This window comes from Hypanus sabinus, chromosome 23, assembly GCF_030144855.1.
Source record: "Hypanus sabinus isolate sHypSab1 chromosome 23, sHypSab1.hap1, whole genome shotgun sequence".
Taxonomy (NCBI): Eukaryota; Metazoa; Chordata; class Chondrichthyes; order Myliobatiformes; family Dasyatidae; genus Hypanus; species Hypanus sabinus.
Window position 1 is genome coordinate 34,297,841 of NC_082728.1, and position 6,486 is coordinate 34,304,326.

The window sequence follows — 6,486 nt, forward strand, 5'->3', positions numbered from 1 at the left end:
CGTGTCGGGGCATGGCCGCTGTGAACTGCGGTGCCAGAACCGATGGGAACTCCGCCAGGACCCTGGTGAAGTTGTTGTCGGACAGCGTGATGGAGCCGAGGTGAGGGGCTGGCAACTGGGCTGCACCCAGGGAGAACGTCTGAAAGGTCTCGGCGTGTACCAGTCTCTTCCTGGGCAGGTCGACCAGTAGGCTGTGAGCCCGCAAAAAATCCGCACCCAGAAGCGGTTGGGCTACGGCGGCCAGTGTGAAGTCCCACGTGAACTGGCTGGAGCCGAACTGTAGCTGCACCTGACGGGTGCCATAGGTCCTTACTGTGCTGCCATTCACGGCCCTCAGGGGGGGACCCGGTCCGGTGCCCTGCTGCGGGTGTCGTAACTCGTCGGAGGTAAAACGCTGATCTCAGCCCCAGTATCGACCAAAAACCGGCGTCCCGACCTTCTATCCCACACATACAGGAGGCTATCCCGATGGCCAGCCGCCGTAGCCATCAGCGGCGGCTGGCCCTGGCGTTTCCCGGGAACTTGCAGGGCGGGCGACAACGGCGGGCTTCTGCGCCCCACCGCTGGTGGTAGAAGCACCAGTGTTCATTGGGCTGGGGGTTGGCGGGCTCTGCGGCCGGGCCTGGACTGGTTTGCTGCCGGGAGCGTGGCTGGGAGATCTGCGCGATGGACGCCCCGCTCACCTTTTTGGCATTCCACAGCAAGTCCGCCCGGGCTGCCACCTTCCGGGGGTCACTGAAATCCGCGTCGGACAGCAGCAGGCGTATGTCCTCGGGCAGCTGCTCCAGGAATGCCTGCTCAAACATGAGGCAGGGTGTGTGTCCGTCGGCTAGAGACAACATCTCATTCATTAAAGCTGATGGAGGTCTGTCGCCCAAGCCATCCAGGTGCAGTAAACGGGCAGCCCGCTCGCGCCGTGAGAGTCCGAAAGTCCTGAGGAGCAGGGTTTTGAATTCCGTGTACTTGCCGTCTGCCGGGGGCGACAGTACGAACTCCGCGACCTGGGCCGCTGTGTCCTGGTCGAGGGAGCTCACCACATAGTAGTAGCGGGTGTCTTCTGAGGTGATCTGGCGAACGTGGAATTGGGCTTCAGCTTGCTGTAACCATAGGTCCGGGCGCTGTGTCCAGAAACCCGGCAGTTTCAACGAAACCGCATGAACAGAGGCGGCGTCGGTCATTTCTGGTCCAAAAATCGTTTGGACCGTCGGGGTCACCAATTGTAGCGGTGTGCTACACGCAGCGCTAAAATTACGACACGGAGTCGGTAACTGCAGTCGAAGGAAAAAACTTTATTCGAAAACTTCAGCCGCACTTTTAAGCCTCCCTCAACCAGCCCCCCATGGCGCAGAGGCTCCAAAGCTCTGTGCTCGCAAACCCCCATAGGCTATCTAATTGTGAGTCGGTTCGGATGCGCCAGGAAATGGGTCGCCACACTACCGCATTTACAAAACAAGTAAATTGACATCCTAAATATCAATTTTTATGCCAATTGTCTGGAAACATTACATTGCTTCTGGAGCAAGACAACTCCACACAAAACTTTTAAGCTAATTGAATATCCATGATTCTTCACGGAATACTGCCAAGCACTGAGCATGTAAAAACCTACAAGGTTGGATATAAAAACTTCGCTCAGAGGGAATACTAAAGAAGAATCAGATTCAGGAAAGAGCTTTGAGTATTGAACTATAGATTTTATTGTATTCCTTTGTTCTACTGTGAACACCTGCAAGAAAATGAATCTCAGAGTAGTATACGGTGACTTTGATAAAGATCCCACCCGCCCTGCTCATGGACTGTTTTTCCCACTCCCATCAGAGAGGAGGAAGTATAGTGTTCACTACCAGGACCATCAGACTCAAAAACAGCTACTTACCCCAAGCAGTAAGACTGATCAACACTTCCACCCACGAACCCACCCCACCACCACTACTTTATCATTTCCTGTCAGTCACCTTATGTACAGACAATCCTGTACATAGCTTCACTTTATGGAGATACAATTAATCTATTTTGGTAGACAGTATATTTATTTATTTATTTATTTATTTATTTAATCATTTTATTGTGGGTATTTTTTGTGCTGCATTGGATCCAAAACAATTATCTCATTCTCCTTTACATAGATGTACTGGAAATGAGACTAAACAATCTTGAATAATAAATTTATAGAATCATAGAATCTACAGCAAATTACAGGCCCTTTGGCCCACTATCTTGTGTTAACCACGTAACCTACTCTAGAAACTGTCTAGAATTACCCTAACATAGAGCCCTCTATTTTTCTAAGCTCCATGTACCTACCTAAGATTCTCTCAAAAGACATCCGTCTCTACCACTATAGCTGGCCCACCACTCTCTGTAAAAAACTTACCTCTGACACCCCCTTGTATCCACTTCCAAGCACCTTAAAACTGTGCCCCCACCCCCATGTTAGCCATTTCAGCCCTGGGGAAAAGCCTCTGGCTATCCACATGATCAATGCCTCTCATCAAATTTATTTTGAACTTTGGAATGATCACTGTTAAGAAGTATTCTGAAGTTATGTGATTATAGCAGATTCAGGCAGAGGTAGTCTTCAGTTCTTAATGTAAATTGTAAGCAGTAAATTGAAGTTAAAAGCACAACTTTGCAAATAAACAATACTATCTGTTTAGCACAGACTAAGAGGTATGGTTTGCAAAATCACAAACGAGACAATCTGCAGATGCTGGAAATTCGAGCAACACGCACAAAATGCAGATTCTTCAAGAAACACACACAAAATGCTGGAGGAACTCAGCAGGCCAGGCAGCATCTATGGAAAAGAAGTAGTCAATGTTTTGAGCTGAGACAGACCCTTTGGCAGGACTGGAGCAAAAAAGCTAAGGAGTAGATTTAAAAGGTGGGGGGGGGGGGAGGAAGGGGAGAGAAAAACACTAGGTGATAAATGAAATCTGGAGTGGGAAGGGTGAAGTAAGAGCTGGGAAGTTAATTGGTGAAAGGGACAGAAGGCCATGGAATAAATAAAAATGTGGAAGGAGCACCAGAGGGAGGCGATGGGCGGGCAAGGAGATAAGGTGAGAGAGGGAAAAGGAAACGGGAAATAGTGAGGGGGCATTACCGGAAGTTAAAGAAATCGATGTTCATGCCTCCAGGTTGGTGGCTACCCAAATGGAACATAAGGTGTTGTTCCTCCAACCCAAGTGTGGCCTCATCACGACAGTGGAGGAGGCCATGGATGGACATATCGGAATGGGAATGGGGTGTGGAATTAGAATGGATGGGCACTGGGAGATCCCACTTGTTCTGGCAGACAGAGCGAAGCCATCTCCCAGCCTCCATCAGGTTTCACCGATATACAGAAAGCCACACCAGGAGCACCATCCATTCATCCCTCCCACTGATCTCCCTCCTGGCACTTAGCCTTGCAAGCCTAACAAGTGCTTCACCTGCCCCTACACCTCCGTCCTCACTACCATTCAGGGCCATAAACAGTCCTCCCAGGTGAGGCGACCCTTCACCTGTGGGTCATTTTCTGTGTTCAGTGTTTCCCATTGAAGCTATTCAATTAAGGCATGATAAAACATCAGAATAAATAAATGCAGATATCTTAAGAAGATTAAAGGATTCGAGAGGAAGGCAAAATTGGGGACACAAAAGACTTCCACTGGGTCACTGTCACTCTGATCATTTCTAGAGCACCGTTTAGCCTGCATGTTCAGCTTTGAAATATCATGACTTATCATTTATTTGGGCTTGTTAATGTGTTGATAAAGACTTGCTTAACAATAACACTCAGTCCGAGGGAGTATTGGATCAGTGTTCTCCATTCTGCCCCCTGTGAGTAAACTAAATCTTAGAACAGAAAACAAGCACCACAGGAACTCTGCCTGTGGACACAAAATAATCCAAACAGCAAACAGAATTCACTTGCAATTGTACCGGTTACATAACTGGCTCCTCTGCAACAGTCAAGGCTCGGTGTTGAAGGTCAGTGTGCTCATAATCCTTATCAAATTATGCCACTTGAGCCATAATCATACACATTGCTGACAGCATGCCCATTCTACAAGTTTATTCAAGTCTTTCAAAAAGCCTGTTTTTTTTTTGCTTTCTGTGGAGATTACTCTCTCAGGGACTCCTGGTCCCTTATTCCATCCCCGTCCCCAGCACTGACCACTGCAAACGTGGAAGGCGCAATATTTGTCCCTACACCTCCTCCCTCACCATCCAGGAATGTAAACAGACCTTCCAAGTGAGGCAGAGATTGACTTGAACCTACTCCAAGCTCATCCATTGCAATTGGTTCTCTGCTTCCAGAATACCACGTATAGGCAAGGCAATTGACAAAAAGCACTTGCATTAGCTTGATCATTATGCAAACCAGTCACCCTATCATTGACTCCAGCTACACTTTCCACTACCTCAAAAAAAACAACTTCATGGACTTTCCCCACCCTCCTCCAAACCTCTGGCAGAATATGCAAGAGTTTTAAAGCTTGTACTACTAGATTCAAGGGCAGCTTCTATCTCACTATTATCAGACTTTTCAAAGGACCTCTCTTTTGAACTGGCTCACTTTTAAACTCCAAATCCACTTCATTGTGGCCTTGTACATTGTATTGTTACCCTGCATTACACTTTATCTACAACTGCATCACTATATTCTGCATTGTTTTCTTTCTGCTACTTCAAAGTGCTTGAAAATAGCTTGATCTGCCTGGATGGCTCACGATAAAAAGTTTCTTGCTCTATCTTGATAAACATCTACACCCCAAGATTCTGAAGGAGGTGGCTGAAGAGATTGTGGAGGCATTAGTAATGATTTTTGAAGAATCAATATTCTGGCGTGGTTCTGGAAGACTGGAAAATTGCAGATATCACTACGAGAAGGGAGAGAGACAGGAGAAAGTCAATAAAAGGCCAAATAGTCTGATTTCAGTGATTGGAAAGGTGTAGAAGTTGATTGTTAAGGATGTAGTTTCAGGGTACTTGGAGGCACATGATAAAATAAGCCAAAGTCAGAATGATTTCCATAACGGAAAATATTGCCTGACAAATCTGCTGGTGGATGTTGTGTACTTGGATTTTCATAAGATCTTTGACAAGGTGCTGAACACGAGGCTGCCAAGAAGTTAAGAGCCCATGGCATTACAGGAAAGATACTAGCATAGTTGGAGCATTGGCTGATTGGCAGGAGGCAAAGGGTGGGAATAAAAGGAGCCTTTTCTGTTAGGCTGCCAGTGACTAGTGGTGTTCCACAGGGGTCTGTGTTGGGACCGCTTCTTTTTATGTTACAGGTCAATGATTTGGATGATGGGATTGATGGCTTTGTGGCCAAGTTTGTGGAGGTGGAGGGACAGGTAGTGTTGAGAAACCAGAGAGGCTGCAGGACTAAGACAGATTAGGAGAATGTGTACAGAAGTGGTGGCACCCGTTAGTCTCATGAGACCATGGGTCTGCGCCTGGAATGGTTTCCTGGGCAGGCCTGGGTAAAGTTGTATGGAAGACCAGTAGTTGCCCATGCAGCAAGTCTCCCCTCTCCACGACACCAATGTTGTCCAAGGGTCGACACAGCTTGGCACCAGTGTCGTGACAGGGGTTACCAGAACGAGGCTGGCAACGTTGGACTGCCTTAGGGGCTCCAGCTCCAGATTTGTCCTCAAGGTTTACTCCCGAAGCCTTTCCCATGAGTGGGTATGGCCGCAAGGCAGCGGAGATTTGAAATCAGAGTTTTCCCTCTCTTTGAAGGACTGCCTTCCCAGGCTGACGAGCTCCATCTACCCAAAGAAGTAGCAGATGGAATATCAAGTCAAGTCAAGTCACTTTTATTGCTATTTCGACCATAACTGCTGGTACAGACACAGTAAAAATGAGACAATGCTTTTCAGGACATTGGTGTTACATGACACAGTACAAAAACTAGACTGAACTATGTAAAAAAAAACACAGAAAGCTACACTAGACTACAGACCTACACAGGACTGCATAAAGTGCACAAAAACAGTATAGGCATTACAATAAATAATAAACGGGACAATAGGGCAAGGTGGGTGTCAGTCCAGGCTTCGGGTATTGAGGAGTCTGATAGCTTGGGGGAAGAAACTGTTACATAGTCTGGTCGTGAGAGCCCGAATGCTTCGGAGCTGTTTCCCAGATGGCAGGAGGGAGAAGAGATTGTATGAGGGGGTGCATGGGGTTTCCTTCCTAATGCTGTTTCCTTTGCAGATGCAGCATGTAGTGTAAATGCCTGTGATGGCGGGAAGAGAGACCCAGATGATCTTCTCAGTGTCAGCAATGCACTTCAGAAGAAATGAAGGCATAGACTATTTTCTAAATGGAGAAAAAAAAAACAAAAATCATTGGTGTCCCCATCCAAATACTGTATGTAATTAGTTTTGCTACAATAAGTGTACGGGACACTGGAAAAATGTTGAATTTCCCCTTGGGGATGAATAAAGTATCTATCTATCTATCTATTCAGGATTCCCTAAAGGTCAATTT

At 46.9% G+C, this 6,486-nt stretch overlaps 1 protein-coding gene across 1 annotated transcript in view; it reads right to left on the bottom strand.

Moving 5' to 3' along the window:
* uts2r2 (urotensin-2 receptor 2) overlaps positions 1–6,486 on the bottom strand; it is a 126,560-nt gene that overhangs the window by 119,155 nt on the left and 919 nt on the right. The gene's annotated exons all lie outside the window — the stretch shown is intronic.